The sequence below is a fragment of the Astatotilapia calliptera genome, chromosome 7, assembly GCF_964374335.1.
Source record: "Astatotilapia calliptera chromosome 7, fAstCal68.1, whole genome shotgun sequence".
In the NCBI taxonomy this organism is placed as follows: Eukaryota; Metazoa; Chordata; class Actinopteri; order Cichliformes; family Cichlidae; genus Astatotilapia; species Astatotilapia calliptera.
This window is the reverse complement of record NC_137428.1, coordinates 68,539,836-68,563,551: the sequence shown is the minus strand read 5'-3', so window position 1 is coordinate 68,563,551 and position 23,716 is coordinate 68,539,836. Positions and strand designations below refer to the sequence as shown.

General features: G+C 43.8%; 1 pseudogene across 1 annotated transcript in view; it reads right to left on the bottom strand.

Annotated features, from left to right (window-relative positions):
- Positions 1-1,486: 1,486 nt before the first annotated feature.
- The window catches only part of LOC113027176 (cytochrome P450 2F2-like), a 42,386-nt pseudogene continuing 20,156 nt past the window's right edge, over positions 1,487-23,716 (bottom strand). Inside the window, exons 8-17 of the transcript XR_013910168.1 lie at positions 11,660-11,822; positions 11,158-11,310; positions 10,890-11,050; positions 3,821-3,889; positions 3,619-3,723; positions 3,254-3,392; positions 2,530-2,615; positions 2,103-2,204; positions 1,880-2,021; positions 1,487-1,792 (exon numbers count right to left, since the gene is read on the bottom strand). The product of XR_013910168.1 is annotated as a cytochrome P450 2F2-like (transcript). The remainder of the gene's footprint in view (positions 1,793-1,879; positions 2,022-2,102; positions 2,205-2,529; positions 2,616-3,253; positions 3,393-3,618; positions 3,724-3,820; positions 3,890-10,889; positions 11,051-11,157; positions 11,311-11,659; positions 11,823-23,716) is intronic.

The window sequence follows — 23,716 nt, the reverse complement described above, 5'->3', positions numbered from 1 at the left end:
GTTGAAAGGCCTGTTGTATCATTGAACTGTACAGGTGCTGAACTCTATACAGACAGCACATTACGTAATCAGCTAAGTAGCAAAGGGCCAGCTGCTGCTGAGCAACCAACCTTGTTTTATTGCAAGGATTTTGTAAGGTAGATGAGTCAGAGCAATGGTAAAAGTTACTGTTGCTTTGCAACAAAATCTTCACCTAGCTGCTCTTGCTAATAATAATAGATACTTTATTGATCCCCATGGGGAAATTACTTGTTTTTCTCTGCATTTGACCCATTCACTCAGTGAAGCAGTGGGCAGCCCACTAAGCAGGCGCCCGGGGAGCAGTGTGTAGGGACGGTACCTTGCTCAGGGGTACCTCAGGGTAGCCGTTAAGTGGATTCGAACCGTCGACCTTCCGATCATGGGGCGACCACTTTACCTACTGAGCTATCCCTGCCCCCATAATGCTGCTAGCATTATGGAAACATTAAGGCTAGCAGAGTTACTGAAGTCCATTACATCAAGACTAAAAGAATCTTGTTAATGTTTGCAAGTGCTGCACTGCAGGGAGGACTTTATCGTGAAAGCGTGGCTATAAAAGTCTAAGAATACAAAACATGCAGTTGGATCAAGTTGAGGATGTGCATTTCTTAAATAAGGGTTGTATAGGAATTTCTTTTACTTATGTATTAATCACATTATTTTATTGTATGATACCTTGGTGCCACTGGATTCTAACAAGTCTCACACTCATACATTAAGACAAATGGTGGGGGTGTAGTAAGGAAGTTGGGGGAAGCAGACCACTCCACAGGAAGTCTTTTGTCTCTTTGAGGACTCTGGGAGGTAGCAAGGGAGTGCGAACCTTAAAGTGTGAAACAGCTGTGCACTGCCTTTGTTCCTGAAGAAGGTATTTAACTGAGAGCCATGCTAGGCTCAGGGAGACTCTGCTGACCGTCTGCCCCGCGGACATGTAGGCTCTCCACAAGCTTGGTTTTCTGTTCTTTGTGTGTTTGGATTAAAGAATGTTAGCTACCGCTCACCGCTCGTCTGCAGGCTTTATTTAAGGGAAAACTTCCACAACAGGGTTTCAGTAGATTTAATGCAAGTTCAAATCTTCAATGTTTCACGTTTGAAGTTTGAAATAATCAAATTTTAATACTTTTTATGATCCTGTAAGTGTCTGATATTGAGTTTAAAGAGATTCTTTGAGAAATTCTTCGAGGCCTTTAAAGATCATAATGATCATGGTCTGGTACTAATAACTGACCAAAGCTCAGTTATATTGTGGTAAATAGACCAAGATTAAAAACAACTTAGTGAAAAGCCAAATCAAATGTAACTAAGAAAATGACTGAGGTGAAAAGTTTGTTTGAAGTTTTATGTTGTTGGGCCAGAAACAATCTTTAATCTATTTATGGAGTCATGAGCTAACAAATAAAGAACAGCCTGAAAATAAAAGAAGCTGATTCAAACTGCGGAAAGTGTGAAATACAAGAAACAAATGTGAGTTTCATACGTTTATTTCATATTTCACCAATGCAGTAGAAATAAGAAATGGATAAAAGTTTCCCAGATAACTTCCGACCAGGACCAACTGCTAGTTAATGTCCATCTGCACACCGCCTCTGCGGCGTTCTGAGTTGGACTTTCATGCGGTAAGGTTTGGGAGTCAGAGTGACCCCATAGACTGGAGTGAAGTCTGGTTCTCCTGCGTCCTCGGGCCAGATGAACTTGAACTTCCTCAGCAGAGTCACCATGATGAGGAAGAGCTCCATGCGAGCCAGACCCTCTCCGAGACACACCCGAGGACCTGAGACGTTGAAAAAAATACCTCAGTATCATCTACGACAAAAGATTTAATCATCTATGTCGGTATGTGAATCGTGTCTTCATGTACCTGCAGAGAAAGGCATGAAGGCCTCTGGTTTAACAAACTCTCCTTTGTCATCGAGGAAGTTTTCAGGGTTGAATTCATGAGGGAATTTCCACTGTCCCTCCTCGCTGAGCACTGAGGTCAGATTCTCGATGATCATTGTTCCCTGAGGACGAAATCAACCTCAAAACCATTAAGGATGCTCGTCACTTTATTGCCTCTACCTATTTAACCAGTTGGCCCTTACCTTGGGAATGGAATAACCCATCAGCTCTGTGTCTTTAGTGGTGCAGTGGAAGACACTGAGAGGAACAGTGTTGGCAACTCTCTGTATCTCATGAATCACAGCCTGGATGAAGAGAAGACATTTCTTTGACTTAGAGCAGAATACATGCACGCTGTCAAATTCAGCCACAAAAACAATGCATATATACTTTGAGCAATATTTTGATGAATAATCCAGTGGATCTGCAGTTCCACAGAGCAGCTGTTTGTTGACAGTCTGTGCTTTGGTTTGAGAGTCTCTGAGAAGAATCGACACAGCTACAAATAGAGTTACCGTTTCACTTTTACTCATTTATAAATTAATTCTAAACTTTACATGGCTTTGTGTCACCATCTAACAAACACGGCACTCACAACCAAACACCTTAGATGTAAGTAAAAAAAAATACCTGCATGTAGGGCATCTTGTGTCTGTCCTCAAAACTGGCCTGATCTTTCCCTTCCAGCACTCGGTCTATCTCCTCCTGACATTGTTCTGTTAGAACAGGACAACACAAACACTTTGCAGTACACCATAACCAGTGATATAACTATGATTTTAGAAAAGTAACTTCGTAGGCATACAACATTTGATATACACTATATGGACTAGTATTTGACCACAATGCTTAATATTTGAATTCAGGTGTTTTCAGTGTCTTTGCCACAGATGTAACAAATTAAGCACGTAGCCATGCAATGTGCCTTTACGAACATCTGTGAAAGAATGAGTTGTTACACAGAGCACAGTGAATCAGAGTGTGGTACTCCAATCAACTGAAGTCAGCCACAAAGTGACAGACCATATTAAGTTACAGTGGGTTTGCTGAATGCGGAGGCACACGGTGCATTAAACTTGCTAATGCTCTGCTGAATCAATGACAATGCAGAGCAGTCCTCCTCTGGCATTAAAAATATACATCGGCAGCTTCGTGACATGGGTTTCCATGGACGAGCCTGTAGGTGTACTGTGTATGCAGTCCAGTATATTGGACCTAAACATCAACAAATCATTTGCAAAAATGGCTGTTTTACATTAAGGGCCTTAGTATACAGCACAGCAGTGTGCATGACTTTATGGTACAAGAGAACAAGAGCTGATAACAAAAAGCCAAGTCATATGTGCAGGTTTACCTTGTATGTGTGGGTAGTTCACAAGATAAAGAAAACCAGTAAGCAGGGTGTTGGATGTAGTGTCAGTCCCAGCAAAGTAAAGATCCAAGGTGAACCTAAGGAGCTGCGTTTCTGAAAATGAAGACCCATCGTTTCCTCTCTAAGAAAAAGTTATAAATGGAAAAGAAAGTGACAGACACGGTACGAGAGACGGAACGGTCACAGCCACACGTATGTTCACCTTTCTGCATTAAAACTATGAATCTCTTTTTAAAGAGTTGTGTTAGAATGAATTCAAATTGATTAGTTTTTAATTCATTAAACTGCAGCCTGTATTTATATAAATTCTAATATATGACATTGTAAACTGTTCCTTTTACACACACCTTTTCCAGTTCATCCAAATAGCAGTCAATAAAGTCGCGCGCCTCTCCCGGGACTCTGGTCTTCTTGTGCTCCCTCACAAAATCAGCTACAAGATTTTCTAAAGCCTAAAAAATACAAGGGACTCTTCATTTCTTACAATTTGCTTTCAACAAATAAAGTACATAGAGTATGTCCTTGTAGTTAGTGTTTTCGTTGTATTACCTCAGCATTGTTGAAGACCTTCCTGAAAGGCAGCGGCAGGTAACGAATTAAAGGAAGAGAGTCATACAGCTGTAAATAAAGAGAAGTCTTCAGTTTTCCTTTGAGCTTCAGTTGTACCTGATAAATAAAAGATCCTCAGTATTTCGAACCACTAAAAAGGACTTCTCTGTTCTACGTCTCCTTATGTCCAGTGCTTCCTTCTCTTACTGTCATGGTTGCAGCTTTTTCGCCTCAGAGTTTTTGAATAGCTTTAGAGTGTTTTGGATGAACTGTCAGTGTTGTTTTTGTTTTTTCAGTTTGGAGTTTGATTATTTGTGTCAGGGCTCTGTGTGCGGGCAGGTGGAGATGTGGATCCAAGTGCAGGACTCTCAGGCGGAAATATAACTGAAAACCACAGCTTTATTGCTGGCACCAACAAAACATAAACCAAACATGAAAACACTAACTGGAACACACAGGCAGGATCTGAGGGTACGACGCGACACTGAGCACAGGAAAACACAGGGCTAATATACACAGGGTGGTAATCAGCGAATGGGCAACAGGAGGGAGGGATCAGGGTTAACGAGACGGGGGGAACCAAGCTGCACACACTAACATAAGACAAAGACTTTCACAATAAAACAGGACACATGAATTACTAAACAAGCATGCAGACTTTACACTGAGAGACAGAGAGAGACTGACACATGGAACCTGAACTAAACTAAACGTGAGATATAACTGAGAACAAATCCTTAAGCACAGATAAACAGAAACAAGAAATAATCATCATCACTACGAGAATAAGAAAACAATCCATGAAGCAGAATTAAACAGAAATATAATAAACTCAAAATACTGGGTCCAACGGACCCAGAACCGTGACAGAACCCCCCCTCTAAGGGCTGGCTCCCGACAGCCCTAAACTAAAAAGCACAAAGCACCAGGCCAGGGTGGGCAGAGGGGGTCCAGGATGGAGGCCCAGAAACCAAGCAAAAAACAAGGAGCAATAGTCCACGAAAAGTTCAGGGGACCGACCGTGCACACGGCGACGGGCAAACATTTCTGGAGGCCGACCGTGCACACGGCAACGGCGGCGACGGGCAAACAGTTCTGGACGCCGACCACTTGGAAGGCAGTGGCGGCCACTGAGCAGGTCTGGAGGTCGGCTGCGATGCCAGCGGCGGCGACAAACCCTTTCCGGAGGTCGGCCACGATGCCAGCGGCGGCGACAAACCCTTTCCGGAGGCCGTCCCCCAAGGCCATGACGCCACCTTAGAGGCGGCGTGGCAACCGCAGGACCAGGCGTGGATGAAGACGCGGAGGCTGGACCAGGCGTGGATGAAGACGCGGAGGCAGGACCAGGCGTGGATGAAGACGCGGAGGCAGGACCAGGCGTGGATGAAGACGCGGAGGCTGGACCAGGCGTGGATGAAGACGCGGAGGCTGGACCAGGCGTGGATGAAGACGCGGAGGCTGGACCAGGCGTGGATGAAGGGACGGCTGCGGAACCTGACAGCAGCGACACTGCAGGCGGTGATGCGAATGGTGATGATGTAGAAGTCGGGGGGGATGATTCAGCAGATGACGGCTGAACAGACTTCCCCGGACCGTCAGCAGATGTGAGGATGTGCTGGGCGGGCTCCTCGGACCCACCAGCTAACTTGGCTTGAAGCTGGACGGGCGGCTCGGGCCCTCCAGAAGACGTGACTTGAAGCTGGACGGGCGGCTCGGGCCCTCCAGCTGACGAGGCAGGACGCTGGCTGGGTTCTCCCAAACCCCCAGCTGACGAAACCTTAGGCTGGACTGGCTCCTCGGGCCCTCCAGCTGGAGCGGAAGCAGGACCAGAGGCAATAGAGACCCCTGACTGAGGGTGAAGATGAGTGACTGACTTAGCAGATGACAAAGCTAATGATTCCTCCACTAACTGCGCTACTGACTGGGTTATGGACTGTAACAAAGCTTGCAGAAAATCTGGTTGAGGTAGCGACTGAGCTATGGATAGTGAGGGTGAAGACTGAGCTATGGGTGACTGAACTTGAGATGAAAGCGGTGGTGGAGTAGGTGACAGGGCTACAGGTGGCTGCTGAGCAGGAAACACTGGAAACTGAGCTGAAGGTGGCTGCTGATCAGAAAACTGAGCTGACACGGGCTTAAGAGTCTCTGGGGTGACACACACATTGTTTGCTCTCACAGAAGTGTTGAGTTGAGGACGAACAGCAGTCACTATATGCTTGACGGGTTCAGGAGCATGATAATCATCCAGAACTTTTTGAGGCATAGAGTCATAGATCTCCTTGGTTTCATCAACAGGTTTAGAAAGGTGAGGTATGGGACAGTCTAAATAGTGCAATGAACCGGGAGAACTGTCCTTCAAATAATCACTCCTTTCATTTACAGTTCTTATTTCAGCAGGGGGTGAAAGAGTAGCCCCACCACTCACCCTAGCCGGCTGTTCAGAAAAAATCCTAGGCACCCACTGGAGCTGTGAATGCTGGCGGCGGGTCCGCCGCTTTCCTGTCGAAGAGGGATCGGGGCTGGCTGAGGGTGACGTGGCAAAACTCTGCTGCGGCTGCTCCCTCTGCGGTGTGGAAACGCTGGGTGAGTCGGGTGGCACAATAATGATTCCTAACATTTTGTAGAACGCCTGTGCAGGCGTAAGCTGGTTGCTTGCAAGCTCGTAGTAATCCTCCCGGGACCGGCTGGAGCGTTTTCTGTGAGACCGGGGCGTCCGCGGGGAGGAAACAGACGAGTGGGCCGAAGGGTAGGCTGCCAGCAAGGAACGGCAGCACGGAGGCCCTCCAAGCGCTAGCCGGGTCCCGTCAAAACGGGAGCTGCGCTTCCACAGGAAGTCCGCTGGATCCATTACTGGTCGCGTCGTTCTGTCAGGGCTCTGTGTGCGGGCAGGCGGAGAGGAGGATCCAAACGCAGGACTCAGACACTAACTTGAAACTCAAAAACCTCAGCTTTATTGCTGGTACGAAAACAAAACATGAAGTGAACATGGAATATGGAGACCCGAAACACACAGGCATAATCTGATGGTACAACGCGACACCGAGCATTGGAAAACACAGGGCTTAAATACACAGGGTAGTAATGAGGGAATGGGCAACAGAAGGGAGACACAGCTGGGGGAGATCAGGGCTAACGAGACGGAGGAGCTAAGCTGCACACACTAACATAAGACAAAGACTTTCACAATAAGACAGGAAACAAGAATTACTAAACCAGATGCAGACATGACACTGAGAGACAGACTAGACACTGAACAGAAACTGTAATACACATGAGAACCCAAAACCTAAGAACTGATCCCTCACCAAGAATAACAGAAACAGATCCATAATGATAATAATAAACAAAGCACCAGAACTAGGGATGGGTATCAAAACCCGGTTCTTGTTGAGAACCGGTTCCCACTGTTTCACTTCCTTGGAATTGTTTGCCATTTTTGCAAACGATTCCCTTATCGATTCCAGTCGCCCCGAATGACGTCACCACGTTGCGGAGCGTCATTTACCTGGCAGGAAACACGGCGCCAGCGGCTCAAACGCTAAAAAGCTTGGTTATACTTTACGAGAACGGATGACAACAGGGCAACTTGCAATACTTGCAAAGTAGATATTTCATTTAAGGGAGGAAACACCAGAGGTGGGACCAAGTCATTGTTTTGCAAGTCTCAAGTAAGTCTCAAGTCTTTATCCTCAAGTCTCAAGTCAAGTCTCAAGTAATGTCAGGCAAGTCAGAGTCGAGTCTCAAGTCACTGGTGTAAAAGTCCGAGTCAAGTCACAAGTCTGAAACTTTGAATTTCAAGTCCTTTCGAGTCTTTAAAAAAAAAAAAAAAAAAAAACGAAAAAATAATGTTGCAGTTATGCTAAATGTAAATATTAGACCATGTAATTTTAAAATCTGTGTTTTTCTCAACACAGACAAAATAGTGAACTTAGAAAATATACACAAATTGTGAAATTGCACCTCTTTAAAATGCAGCTCAATTAAACCTAGCTCCAAGAATAATTTTCACCGACAGTTCTGAGATAAGCTGCATGTTATTCTTGGATGCGGTTGTAGGACCAGCTTTAAAATCGCATGACAAAAATGTCATACACATTAAAAAAAACTGTATCACCAACGTAGCCTGGACAACATTTGCTAGTTAGATGAAGTCAGCTATCTCATCTTAGCATATTTATATGCATATTTATAATTATACGGTTCTTGGAGTGAGTGCATACACTCATGAAGTTTAGTAACTTCAGGTCACTGCAACAAGCCCAGGTACAGTTTACCGACGGATGGGTACAGGACCTTGAAATGCACCGTGTAGAACGAAAGACCATCGTACGTATCATAAGTTTACCAGTCTCACAAATCGTCGTCATAAATACACATTCGTTAACCGTTTATTAATAGGACCTTTGAGCTCAACGGTAATTAATTAGTAGTGGAAATAATTTCTGGTAGCGTTACAGAAATGTAGCAGTGACAACAATATTGTATGCTGTAATCACCGCGCGGATAGGAGGCGGCTGGCTTGACCGCGGCTCACAAATGACGGCTCACTTTACCGCAGTCTGTAATCGCACTGGGCAATTAGTGATACAAAAAACCTGTTTTATCCTGTGAATAAAAGTATATGTTTTTGTCAATGTACCATAATAACAGAAGCGAAACGCAATATTGTGTCAGGACAATTCACTATTTATGCACAATAAATAAAGGAGCATAGCGCGACAATTTCTGTTCAGCGCCAGACTTGCTTGTAACCTATATCACTAATTATGTTATGAAAATGACGTATTAACTACTAAAAAACACTGACCTTCGTGTAAATGCTTGGAGCAGACTAACCTGTGAGCTGGAGTGTTCTGGGACGTTATATTTGATCTTTGAATGGCTGCGATCCAGGCCATCCATCGCGTCTTTGTTACTTCGGAAACATGGCTCGAACAATTTCTCTTCAACGACGTAATCCGATAACAACCGATCTCTTTACCCGTCGGCTTCCCGTGGCTGTCATGCGACCGGCTATTGCAGTTAATAATACAACGGCTTCTTGACATTTTTGTGTTTCTTTTTATCGCTGTTTAACTGATTTTAATTGAAAGCGTGCGCTAGTACCGCTTGCCACGAGTTCCCAGAATCCTTTGCGGTTCTACCCGTGAATGACGTCACATTTTCAATCTCTATATAATATGCATGTTAAATTTTATATTTGGGGTAAAATATCAAGTCTTTTCAAGTAAACCGGTTCAAGTCCAATTCAAGTCCCAAGTCATTGGTGTAAAAGTCCAAGTCAAGTCACAAGTCTTAGAACATTTTTTCAAGTCAAGTCTAAAGTCATAAAATTAATGACTCGAGTCTGACTCGAGTCCAAGTCATGTGACTCGAGTCCACACCTCTGGGAAACACTACGAATATGCAAAAGCATTTGCTCACAAAACACACGATGACCTTAAATGAATGTCGTGTTTTTAATTCCGCTCCGGACTCGTGAATCTCAACCCAGCAGCAGCGGTAACGTTTGCACGTCCTCTCCCGTTAATGCGGCAGGTAAATAATCAACAACAGTGCATATTATGTTAGCGCGATCTGCCTTATTACAAACCTGCCATTACTGTGCATTTAGTGACCATGATGAGACAGACAGAGTCTGGCTCAGATGCTGGCAGTTCTCGCTGCAGTCTACCGGTAGCGTCTCCTTTCAGGCCAGGATAGACGAATGTCACCGAGCAGTGACTCAGTTTGTGGTCAAAGGCTTGCACCCATTTGCCACAGCAGATGATTTTCGGTAAGTGAATGTGTTTAATTGTAGGCAGGGACATTACTGGATATTCTTGTGTAATTGCTACAGAATAATTTATGTTACACTTTGTTATTGCTACAGAAGAATATTTATTTTATTATTTTACATTTACATTTTTTTTCCTGGGACCCTGTGACACCCCATTGAAGAGCCGTAGGCTGGATCTCTTAAGACCTCACTGTTGGGTTTGTAAGGCCATGTTACTCCTAAATTTCTACCTTGTTCAAAGAGAAGATAAAAAACAAAGTTCTAAGCTAATCGACCTTAGTGTTCTCCTTTTTTAAAAATAAGAATCGATAAGAGAATCGATAAAGAATCGAATCGTTAAACAGAATCGAAAATGGAATCGGAATCGTTAAAATCTTATCAATACCCATCCCTAACCAGAACATCAGAAAACAATCCATAATGCAAAAGTAAACCAAAACATAATAAACTCAAAATACTGGGTCCAACGGACCCAGAACCGTGACAATTTGTTCAAGTGATTTACTGTTTCAACATTTGTTTTGAATCCTTGTTTTCTACTTAGCTTCAATTCCTACTTTGAGTTAATCTGCATTTATTTCTCTCATCGGTTTCTGCCTCTGCCACATCTTTCCCCTGAATTAGTTCATTCATGTTTCAGTAAGAGTTTATTTTCAGTTTTAATATGATAATTACTTTAATCGTTTGTCTTGCTTAGGTTTTCAGTTTCTGACTGATATACACTATATTGCCAAAAGTATTCGTTCATCTGGCTGCACAAGCATATGAGTGAAATCCAATTATTAACCCAAAGGGTTTAAGATCATGTGGAATCACCCTCTTCATCTATGGCAGCTTCAACTCTTTTTGGAAAGCTTTCGACACGGTTCACGAGAGTGTTCATGGCAATTTTTGGCTGATGACTGATGATGGACGAGAAGGTCTGGCTTACAGTCTCCACTCTAATTCATCCAAAAAGGATTGTGTCAGGTTGAGGTCAGGACTCTGTTTAGTCCAGTCAGCTTCTTCTGCAGCAAACTCACTCATCATCCATTACAGACTTGCTTTGTGCACTGGTACACAGTCATGTTGGAACAGGAATGGGCCGTCCCCAAACTGCTCCCACAAAGTTAGGAGCATGATTGAAAATTCAAATTAATGATTTTGCGTTTCTGGGACATTTTGTCTTTTGTTGGTGTTTTCTGCATCTTCATTCTGGATCTTAGTTCCTTTTGAAACTCTACAGACTCCACAGAGGTTGTGACACATAAAGCAGCTATCATTGTTATAGACTAAGGTGCTTTTACTCACCATAGCCCATGGTCCATTGGTTATCCTGGTATTCTCAGTAAAGCATCGGACAATAAATTGTATTAACGCATGATCATACTCGTAGCGTGTGGCAAAAAGGACTTGACAGATGATATTGGAGGCCGCATTGTGGAACATAACTCGAGGACTCATGGTTTTACCTGTGCAAGAAATAATGTAACAGCACAGAATTGTGAAATAATGCACAATAACGTGACAGGAAAAAAAGCACTACCCAATTTAGCTATGGATGCACAGATGGACCTACCAACACTCTCTTCCAGGGTACTAATGATGTGTTTTATCTCCTTATGAATCCTGTCCTCCATTGAGTTCTTCCCCAGACCAAAGTTCCGCAAAGTGGTCAAAGCAAAGCGACGATGTTCCTTCCAACTAGAGCCGTAATCAGCCATAATGACCCCTACAACAAGTTTAGTAGCACAAAGAGGAGAGAACCTAAGTATAATTCATGTAGTTATCCTACAGGACAGAGCTGAACTTTGCCTCCTCTTAAGTAAACTGGCAGCATTTTGTGATCTTTTTTTCTCCTTTGGTGGAATTTTAATTTGAATGTGTGAATACAAATGCATGTCTTTTTTGTAGTCCTACCTAACATCGCATTGAATTCAATTCATTAAAAAAAAAAAATTATATAGCACCAAATCACAACAACAGTCGCCTCAAGGAGCTTTATATGAGCGAACAGTTGTTGGGATTTGGGGACATATTACATGACATATGTCTTATATTACATGTAATGTTTATTGTACCTTTCCTCTTGGTGATATCACTGACAAACAAGTCTTGGGGTCGTCCAGCAAAATCAGTAGCCTTTGTCACTATAGCTTCTTTGATTGCCTTCATCCCATTGATGATTACAGCCGGTTTGAGACCGATGTAGATGCTGTAGACATCTCCATAGGACTTCCTCAGCTGGCAGAGAAAATAACAAGTGTTTGCAATTATTTTATGACAAATTCAGATGGATATTTTCATCAAATCTTGATGTGGGTTCAATCATCCAGTTAAGGAAACCTCAAAATGTGATTCTGCTCATCTGGATGTAGTGTATCTGAGTCTTACTGGAAGCACTGAAAATACAGACAATTGTTGCTATGTGCAAATGTGCATGGAGATTTGTCTAACGTCATACTTTGTAAGGCTGTAATACAGTCCTTAAGCGTGGTATTAGTCGGCTGTTAGTGGTGGTTGTGTCAACGTAAGGCAAGCTCAGATGGACAGACCACAACAGATGTGCTCTATGTTCACTGTAAGTAGATGTTGAAGGTTTTTTCAGTAGGTGTCATAAGTAACTAGTACTTGTGTGTATGTGTTAGTCCCCATAGGGAAATTACTCCTCTTTTTATTGTTTATTATATTTTATTTTCAGATGTTACAGATGGGACAGACATGAGTGAGGGATAGGAAAGGGAGAAAGAAAGAGGAAGGAAAAGAAAAACAGAAGGGGAGAGGGACAGTGAGAGAGGGAGGAAAAAAAATCTCCTGGATCACCTGTTGAGAGAAGAAGAATAGAAAACAAGCAAAAAAAAACAAAAAACAAAGCAACATACTAAACACAACACCATCGCATTAATCTAGCTAAGTGTAAACAGCAGTAAATACTAAATATTCAATGTTGTTGTGCAGCACGCAGGACAGACAGCGCACAATGTGCTTTGAGGTAGCAGCCAAGTAAGGTGTAATTTAAGTCTACGAGCAGTGAACATCCGTGTGCACACCTGTGTGGATCAGCACGCTTGTATTCAAAAGGTTTCCACATGTAATGGTCTGCTAGAGGGTGTAGAGAGCCATAGCCCCGCCCCCCAGGGCATGAAGCAGGCATGGAGGAGATCCAGGCCCCAGACATCCAGAGGCCCCAGAGTGCGAGAGCCCAAAGAGGAGCACCGGAGGGGCATCCGTGCCACCCTCATGGGAAGGGCTGAGGATCCCCAGACAAGGCGTCACCCAGTAGCCACGGAGCAGAAGCTAGAGGGGGCTGCACCGGCGTGCCCGCCGGCTCTGCCGGCAGCCAGCTATGCCAGAGTGAACCGAGCCGCAGGCACAGAGGCCGGAGGCCCGAGGGCCCCCCGCACCCCGGAGGAGGCCTGACCAAGCAACAGGCGCCAGGCCCCTCCAAGTAGCCACCGGGAGTGAGCTGGTACATACCTGAGTGCCCAGCCCCGGACACCAAGAACCACCAATGCACCGACCCCTGAGGGCATCAGTCACCGGCAGGGAGTGTGGTGAGGGGAGATAGGCCTTGGAGGGCCTGGGAGTTCCCAGAGAGGTGGAGTCTAAGACCCGACCTGACATATAGACACAGACACAAACATGCATTCCCACCCTCATGCACACATATACAAACACTCAGCACTCAGCCAACGTAACGATAGACACAAATGGACATTGTACACACAATCACACTCCCCAAACATACTCTATACCCCAGGTCCAGGTACCCTCACCCCTGGAGGGGGAAACGGTACCTAGACCCAGGAGATGTTACCTTTTCCCCCGGGATGGAGGCAAGCAGACCGTCCCAGGCTCCGCAGCAGCAGGGAGGCCAATCGGACAGCCAACATCTCCTCCCAGTCCCCCGCCCCGATGGCTAGCAGAGAACGGGGGTGTGTGAAGACCCCATACCTCCCTCCTCCCGCTCATGTGTAGTGTTGCTGCGTGTTGTTCTAAAGTGCATTTAAAACAAGAGAGAGCAAGGCCTGATCTCTTGTTTGTATGGGAGAATATGTTCCTTTGGCAACTCCTCAACCTCGGCTATTAAAATGGCATGGGAGCAGGATTTGGGGTGTGTGATTCAGGATGACTCTTGGGATAAAATTCTTTACCGGGTCCATGGCTCCTCATTATGTGCCAAACACAGGCTGATTCAATGTAAGAGTTTGCACCGTGTACACTGGACTAAAGCCAGACTAGCTCAAATATACCCCAACCTTAGCCCACCCGACCCCACCGCAGAGGAAACTGTACCCACCCCAACATTCAATCATCTCCCAGACTACACAAGACAACAGACACCCAGGTTAAGTTTATTCTCCACCTCTCCTATGTCTCTCCCCCACCTGCAGAGTGGACTCCTGCAAGGATGGAACAACCTCCCCGCCAATTGAAGAGCCCCCCAGTTAGGCCGATGCACCAGAGGCCCCCTGCGCCAGGGCTGAGCCCCCGTGCACCCACCCGCTCACAACCTCGGTGACACACCGACGAGGACTGAAGCCCCCAAGGCCCAGCCCCCAACCCCAAACCCCCACACCTGCCCCGGATCCATTCAGGGGCGGCCAGGCCACCAGGCCAGTAACCTACGTCCACCAGTACAGACCATCCTCCAGCCCCGCTGCACGCAGCCACGAGGAGAACAACCTCTAAGAGCGACCAGAGCCACTAACCAGGTTATGAACACAACCTCCTCTGCATTTAACCCATTCACCCAGTGAAGCAGTGGGCAGCCACCAATGCAGCGCCCGGGGAGCAGTGTGTAGGGATGGTACCTTGCTCAGGGTAGCTGTTCAGTGGAGTCGAACCCCCGACCTTACAATCATGGGGCAACCACTCTACCTACTGAGCTATCCCTGCCACTTGGAACTTTTTGCAAAAAATAAAATGCTACCCATAACTTGTTCAACTTATGGTTCACCTAAGCAAGCTCTTACATCATCTGACAGAAAGGACAAAATAATAAAGTACCTAGCTAAAAAAAAAAAGCTCAGTGGAGGAACTGATATCTAACTACAGTAGAAGCGACGGTAACGTGCTTGAAACTCACAGTATAACCTTAAAGTTACATACATTTGCAGATCTGCTATGGCCAGTGTTGGGAAGGTTACTTATAAAATGTATTCCATTACAGATTACAGATTACATGCCCCAAAATGTATTCTGTAACGTATTCCGCTACGTTACTCAATGACAGTAACGTATTCTGAATACTTTGGATTACTTAATATATTATCATGCTGTTTACAACTACGTGAATGTACTATTGCTGTGTGATTTATTACTATTACTGAAGGTCCGCGACTCCGAACTGTAGTAAAGGGACCTCTGACTAATACGGCGGGGTCCCTGTTGGCTCGTAGCCGAAAAATAGCTTTACTGTGTTGTCTGGGTCGACTTTGCTAGTGAGAGACAGAGAGAGGCGTTGAAAGGCTGCTCCAACGGAACTTATTGTTTCGGAGGAAAACACGAACACGGTGTACAGTCGAGTCTTAATAGCTTACTTACAGCTGGGCTCGTCAGGCTCTCTTCTTGGCTGCAGTGGTTATTATTATATTTACATGCTTCCAGCTCCCGTTTGTGCTCGGTGACAGCTCGTACCTTTCCACTCGCCTTTTTCTCCCTCCTCGCGCTCACAGACCCATAACGTGTATGGCAGTCCATTCTCCCTGCAACACGGACTACACTGCCCATGATGCTACATTCTTTAGAGCTATGCTTGTAGCATTCTGCCTGTTAGCTTAGCACAACAACAACGAAAAGGCGCTCTCTCACCCAGGAAACACGCGGAGAGAGAGAGCGTCGCCCTGTAACCATGGCAACCGTAACGCTGCTGCCTGGAACAACAGAACGTAGCTGTCAAACAAAACCCAAACAGTCCTTGTTGGGGGAAAACTCTGTAAAAGACCCAGGAGAAATAAAGACACAATGAGACAAAGTTACTTTCTTTATCAAACGTGTACACGGGTGAGCTGCTAAGAACAACTCACACCATGCACAGTGGCTTGGTAATTTTTATAGGAAAGACAGTGAGAACAGGATAAGAAAATACAAAACAAATAAAATAAACAACTCCATATGTGGCGCTAGTCTCGTCAGCAGAGAGCTGGGAGAAGGCTGTGAGAGATAAAACAATCTAAAACAATATGTCCCAAAACAGTATGTCTTTGCTGAGAAAGTCTAAAAAGATAATTCTAAACTAATCTAACCATAGGCAAAGGGCAGACAAAAGGCATCTTTGTACATTTAAAAGAAGGTAAAGAAACATAGAATCATTTTTCCTGTAACATTCCCCCCTGTTTAACTTATTTTAAATGTATACAACAATTGTCTATGAAAATTATTTATTAAGTATGTTAGGCAATTTTTAATTTCCAAAATCTTCAAAATGTCATCATAGCAGAAATGGCAGTCATTTGGTCTAAAGAATAAAACAAAAGAAAATAATAAAAAGAAAAACATAGTAAATGAAAATCATAGTAAATGAAATAACAAGTGGAATAAACAAGAAAAAATAATAAAACTAAAACTACAAAAAATAAAAGGATGAAAACTAAAATGAAAACTTCAAAAAATACAAGGATGAAAACCTTATATTTAAAATGATGCAAACCTTAAATTGAAAACTTTATATGTAAAATAATGAAAACTTCATATTTAAAATGAAAACTTTATGTTTAAAACTGAAGACTTCAAAAAAAATAAAAGCATGAAAACTTGCATAACCTACTAATGTTTTAATCAGTGCATGATCACTTGACAAGTCATTTTTAATCACCACGTCATTTATTAGCAGCTAGTACAAGTTCTCCTCTAACAGAATTGCAACGGGATGTTGTTCTTCTTCAGGCACGGCAACATAAGCAGTCATTGTAGTTGTTATCATCTTTGAAATCATTACTCTTAGGCATGGCAACACACACAACACTAATATGAGCAGTGCTATCATGATGAGACCTAGAAGGAAAAATGGCTTTGCTACAGCAGCCAGCCATGAACCGCTGAACAGCCAGTCAAGCCAGCCTTGTGCTGTAGCTGCTCCAGGTGTGTGGTCAGTGACATATTTTTGCAGAGCGGTCAAATTCTGCAAAGCTTCATAAATGTCTCCTCCAGTTTCGTATCCATCAGGGATAAAAGTGCAACATGTTTCCCCGATCAGCTTGCAAACTCCTCCTTGTGATGCTGTTAGCAGGTCTAGTGTCAGTCTGTTCTGCAGCACCATCGTTCTGATGGCCTGCTGTTCTCCTGCTAAGGCAGTTCCCAGGGTCTTAGTCAAGTTGATGTGTCGTAGCAGAGCATATCGGTTGATCTCCACGTGATCCCGCACCTCGGCAACTCCAATGCCGGGGATCAAGCTCTGTAAGAATTTCACTCCTCCTCCCCAGATGCGAAACTCTCCCGGCACTCCAGTGTCCACGGTAATGCCGAAAGAATTGGGGGAGGCGATGTCCACTTCACGTCTCTGCCGGCTGCTTGGGTGATGTGCAACACTTTGCATGAAGAAAACGTGATCTGATAATTCCACCAGGGCGCACAGACCTCCCCAACCTTCAGGGAGTGACAGATAAGCCTTGTTGCCACATAGGAAGTACCAGTCAGCCAAAACTCTGGTTCCTCTGCTGCTGGGTGCCGTCCGTGCACATCCTGTCTGGTACTGAGTCTTTGTTTGTAGTGGCATTCGGTAGCTGTAGTCGGAGCGACAGTTTAGGCCCATCAGCGTCGTGTCACTGGCACAGGTGGCGTTGATTGAACAGGCCATACACTTCCTCTCGTTCCTTGGTGGGCAGAAAGTGTATATGTGCTTACATAGGTGAGTAGGCAGCTCCCCCACTGCCCGCGAGCCATTGTTCATCACACATACTGGCAGTTGTGATGCGTTCAGTTTGTTCAGTAGAATTACATCAGGCAGTGGGTCTGAGACTTGGGGCCAGGTCAGTAGGTAGGTCTGTCCGGAACAGTTCACATTTGTGAGTGATGATGACCTCCAGGTTGCTTTTGCTGGGATGCTGTAGTTGGCTTTGGACCAAAGAGTACCGTAGCCTGGATGTGTTGCCAGGCCCAACAGACACCAACTGCGATCTTCAGGTATGCTGTACGGCCACAGGCCAGACGTCTGCGAGGATAGGGGCATATGGGTACATGCATAGCAGTCAGTTTTGTTATTCAAATGAGCTGTAGTGTTCATAAACTGCCACCAGAAGTTGGTGGCGTATCCATGGGGAAACTTGGTGTACTTTCCTTTGTCATACAGTGTCTGCCTTTTCTCCATGTAGCGTGACTTGTTGTCCCTCACGGAAGCAAAGGTGAGGAGCCCGGCCATGGTCAGGGCCGCTGCAGTTGATAAGAGCCACCACCTCATGACGACGGAACACACCCTCCTGTCGCGAGTAGACCCCCCGGCCAGGAAAGCTGACCCCTCCACCGGGCGAGATCACAACAAGCGGGCAAGCCTGCCGTCAGCTGTGTTTAGATGGCTTCACTGACACGCCTGCAGTGACTCTGATGGATCCAGGATGGTCGTTCCGCAATTTTGCAAGCTCCAGTTTTTCCTTTGGAGCACTTTGATCAGAACCCAGTCACCGGGCTGTGATCTGCAAGACACTTGATAGACATCATTACATTCTTCGTCATTTACAATCATCTCTTTATTTTCCTACAACTTAGACATACATTTTGCTACTGAAATTGTATCTGCCTTTTTCACTGGGTAGATTTCTGGCCACTTTGAGAATACATCTATAACCACTAGGGCGTATTTTTACCCTTGGCATTCATTTAGCTCAATAAAGTCCATATGGATTGTGTGGTCTCAGGTTTCCCTGAGCATTATATTTTTGACACGTCATGCACGTTCTGACAAATTGTTTTGCTGAGGTTTCAAAATTTACAGTGTAGAAATGAGAGTTGACAATACTGGTCAGTCCCCCCGTTGACAAATGCGTACAGCCATGAGTCACTAATGCCGCCATTTTGTGGAGGAATTTTTGGCAACACTGGCTTGCCATAACACATCATTAAGTCGTTTGTCAGAACTGCACCGTGTTTTAGCCATTTTGCCTGCTCTGCTGTGCTTGCTGCTTTTTGTTCATTTTTCAACACATCCAGTGGAATCTGATGTGTGTTTACTGCCATCAATGTGATGTTTGCCTGTTGTGCCGCCTATTTTGCTGCTCTGTCAGCAAAATTGTTGCCTGTAGTAATGAAAGAGTCAGTAGGCGTTGTAAGAGGTTGGCATGCTGGTTTGCCAGTTGGTGTAATCATTCCTCTGTTATGCCAAATTTTTTGCAAAATGATGCACAGCAGAGAAAACATACTGGCTGTCTGTATGTATGTTTATTAGTTTGTCTTTGTGTATTTAGCTTTCGCGTATCACAGCTATCAGCTCAGCGCTCTGTGCAGGACATGAAGAAGAAAGTGGTTTTGCTTCTATTATTTTACTATCTGTGGTTACTGCGTAACCTACACAATTTCGGCCTGTGCTGTAAGGTCAAATGCTGTTCTCCTAGCTTCCACACTTGCTGATCATAAGGTGGATCTGGGCCTGGAGTTTGTTTAAATCTCAGAATGTTGTGATACTCGGTCGGTTTCTGGCACTCAGGTGTAATACCAGAAAAGAATGGCATGACTGCTATCTTAAGTTTTGTCAGAGCGTCTCTACCTAGCAAATTTACTGGACACGATGGGTCATATATGCATTTAATAAAGCACCTGCGGCCACTTGCTGTGTGTACTAGTTCTAAAAGGGCAGTTAATTGTTGTACAGTTGTGTGGCCTGAAGCTGACTTTACAACTAATTTGTCCTCTACTCCTACAATCTCGTGGGAAGTGACCTTCCTCTCCACGGTTCTAGCAGGCGTTGTCTCTATGTTATCTGCTGTTTCTGCGTGGCTGTCTGCAGCCTTGGTGTTTGTGACTTTGCTCGCCTCTCTGTTCCTGATAGCCACCTGCGGATTAGTGTTTTAGTCTATTGTCAACAGTCAGCCTTATTTTGAAGTTACAGAAAGCTTCTTCTTTTTTGTTTGTCTTGGTTTGGGAGAATAGATGCAACACTACATTTTCACTTAAGGCAGTTTTGAATAATTCCTAGTTTTTCAAACAATTCATGGATCTCACACATTTCAAACTTTCAAGTTAGGGTTGTTTCCCATTTATACATATATATATATATATATATATGTATATATATATTTAACTTTGCATAGCTCACAGCTCTAAACCTAGGCATTTTTCAATCATATGCCTAATCACTATGTGTCACTGTGATTCTCAAGTATTGTCACAAGTTCGTTTAAATTCGTTTCCAAAACCAACAAAATAATCAAACAAAAACAAAAAACATAAACGTGTCAGGACACAAAAGAAAAAAGAAAAATGCTGCCACCCGAACAAGGCAGAAGTCTGCATATGTTGGCTTGTAATAGCATGCAGCTTGTAACATGGTAGACTAATGTGCCTGTGTTAATTCAGCTCCATATTATTGTGTGAAGTTGCACTGGGTTGGGAGTGGTTTTGTGTGTGTCACATTTTTGGTGAGCCAATGGCTGGAATGAGGTTGGACTAATTAGAGGCAGGTGTACTTGATTGCACTGATACACCGGTCTTCTTATAGCCCACACTACAACCACTGCTGTTTTGTTTTGTCTCTCTGTGCAGGTATGTAATGTGATGAAATCAGATATGTTTGGGATGGATGGGTTTTGCGCTATGAATTTTATATTAAGTGTGTCGTTTTGTCTCTCTGTGCAGTCCAGGGCCTATTATATGCCACAGCCTAAAGGCAGCAGAGTTGCAGAGGCTTGAGTGACCACTGACTATATGCTTGCAGGGTGGTGGGTCTCCAAGGACAACTTCTAACCCTGTTAAAGGCAACATGTGGAGTGCAACTTGGCTGTGTGGCATAGCTGGCTCTGGCCTTGGCACTGTGTGTTTTTATACAATTCTTAAGTGGGACACTGGACTGTTTTATCTTTTATCTCTTGATATATTTTTTGTCAATAAATTATCTTTTAGAATTTTATTGACTGACATCTTTTTGCCCACGACTGAGACGGTTGGTCAGACCTAGAGTCTTTCTTTGGGTGTGTTACAGCAGCTTCTGCTCTAAAAGAAACAAATAAATAAAAAGAAAAGAAAATGTGTAACATGCTCATCAGCTTAGCAGTGTCTACATATTTAATTCAGCTTCTCAATCCTGTAGTTTTAGCTGTTGTCTACAGGGTTTTGCTTATTGGTTGTTATTATAGGTGTGCTCTATCTCAGCAATGTGTCATTCTAGGATGATAGGTTTCAAGCTGGTCAAGTGCCTCTATGCACTTCATTAGTTTAGTTATTCTCCGTATTGTCTTCATCTCACATGTCATTACACTGAGTTTCAGCAAACCTTAAGCTTGATGCAGACTACTGCTTAACAATTATTCACCTCACATCATAACCGATTAAGGTGCCTCTTCATATTAATATTATGTCATTGTTAATATTATCCTCTTTGTCTTATATGACAGCAATAGCATATTATATTTTATCAGTGTGTACCACTATACTACTACTGAGCCAATTTGATAGTTAGGATCATCTTATTTAGCAAACAAATAATTTTGAATTCATCCAATCTGCGGTCACATTTGTTCTCTCTGTTGCATGGCGGACCAGGCAGTTCTATTATAATATATTATTTATATTTTATTTTGTATCCATCAAGGGCTTCAGATGACCTGCAGAATCATCCTTTTCCCAAGGTGGAGACAGTTACCTTTTCACACACTGTCCTTGGCTGAACAATGACACAGCCTTAATATACCTTATTAAAATATTTGTGTGAATTATTTGCTTTATATTCATTTTATACATGCTGGGCATGGTCATCATGCCAACTGTGTTTCATTGTTGATATCACTTTACAGGTTGTTATCCTTGCTATTATTAATTTCAAATACTCTAAAGATCATTTCTACTGTAATTTTCCCTTTGTTCATCTTTATTTCGTACTTTTTATATTTATATCTACTCAGTGGGGTCTGTTTTCAACCCTTTTAAACTACTTCAAACTACTGTGATCTCTAGTTTTCACTTAATAAGGGATTATTAAGTTCTTCCTGATATGGGTGGTGCTGCAGATGCGGCTGCAGGAGTGAGTGATGGTTTACTAAAAGGATTGTGGGAACTGCACAGTGTCTCGTCTTCTGGTTTTACTAAACTGGCAGTTGAGTTCTGTTCTTCTGACTGTTTATATTTTGTTTTCTTAAATCTCTCAGTTTACAGACACTGTTTTTGTCCGGCGTCTGGACTTTTCTTTTCTCACCCCTGCTCGTCAGCAGGAGTGAGTTTTAATTTCACTTGCGTGATTACCCATCTTATTTATGTATTTACTTATTTTTGTTTAAGTAATATATACACAATACAGCTGCTATCACCTTCGCTGGTATTAGAGACGAGAGTGGTTGCTCACACGCCCTTCTACTTTCGGACTATTTCCAAAAGCGGTGTGAACTTTACGAGACGGAACTCGACCGTTCTCTCAACTCACCAGCACGTCAGTGAATAGCAGTAAAAGAAAAACACAGTAGGAGCAGCTCAGTCTCTTATCGGACCGTGAAAATTCAGCTTGCTCCATTAATTAAAACAATACACACACACACACACACACATTCACATTCACAGCTTCGACGCGCGCGACCGGAACCCTTATAATAAGGGGAGCTCCCAGAGCTACTTACTCCCTAGACCCAGTCTAGACCCAGCTGGGGGAGCTACCCAGAGCTCCAAAGCTACCAGTCGACGAGCTTCCAAAGCTTCCAGTCGACGAGCTACGCTACCAGTCGACGAGCTCCCAGAGCTACCAGTCGACGAGCTACTTCCGCTATTTTAAATTCCCTGAATTCAAAATGCGCTTTTACGCAAGATTGTGTCAGTGTGTCTGTATCTACCTGGTCGGTGTCGCCGGGTCTGGTCCACCTCGATCGGGTCCCACCACCGTGGGTCGCTTTCTAAGACGTTGGCCAAGACCCGAATTTAACGCTCCTGGTCTTTTTCCACACACCTGGTGTGTGGGCTGTCGACAGGCGAACAACGTGGACTGGTCACGGAGATGGGACACGATGGAGGTGATCCGGCTGTCGAAGGACCAAGAAATGTTGGGGGAAAACTCTGTAAAAGACCCAGGAGAAATAAAGACACAATGAGACAAAGTTACTTTCTTTATCAAACGTGTACACGGGTGAGCTGCTAAGAACAACTCACACCATGCACAGTGGCTTGGTAATTTTTATAGGAAAGACAGTGAGAACAGGATAAGAAAATACAAAACAAATAAAATAAACAACTCCATATGTGGCGCTAGTCTCGTCAGCAGAGAGCTGGGAGAAGGCTGTGAGAGATAAAACAATCTAAAACAATATGTCCCAAAACAGTATGTCTTTGCTGAGAAAGTCTAAAAAGATAATTCTAAACTAATCTAACCATAGGCAAAGGGCAGACAAAAGGCATCTTTGTACATTTAAAAGAAGGTAAAGAAACATAGAATCATTTTTCCTGTAACAGTCCTGACCCGCGACAAAATGAAACAGGAAAGTACCGCAGTGTAATCCATTTATTTCAACAAAGTAACTGTATTCTGAATACCACCTTTTTAAACGGTAACTGTAACGGAATACAGTTACTCATATTTTGTATTTTAAATACGTAACGGCGGTACATGTATTCCGTTACTCCCCAACACTGGCAATGGCAAAAGTTATTAAATTGAAAAGCTGGGTGATTTATGACTGATGACTTACTTGTATTTTCAGTGCTTCCAACAATGTTTTTCTGCTAATAATCTCTATGCACACTTAAATGATTATTTACACATTTAAAAAATCCGATTTATACACTGAACATTCTGAATACCCGTCTGCAGATCCCTGCACAGACTCACAAACCTTTGTACAGATTAACAGATTTAATTACACATGTCCAAATCTGATTTGATTTCAAAACAATCCAAATAACAAAATGTATGACTTGGAATATGGGATGGATACACCAAAGTGTGTAGCTAGTGCACTCTATGCAGACATTGTGTTATGCAATCACATAAAGGAACGCAGGATTGGTTACCTGTG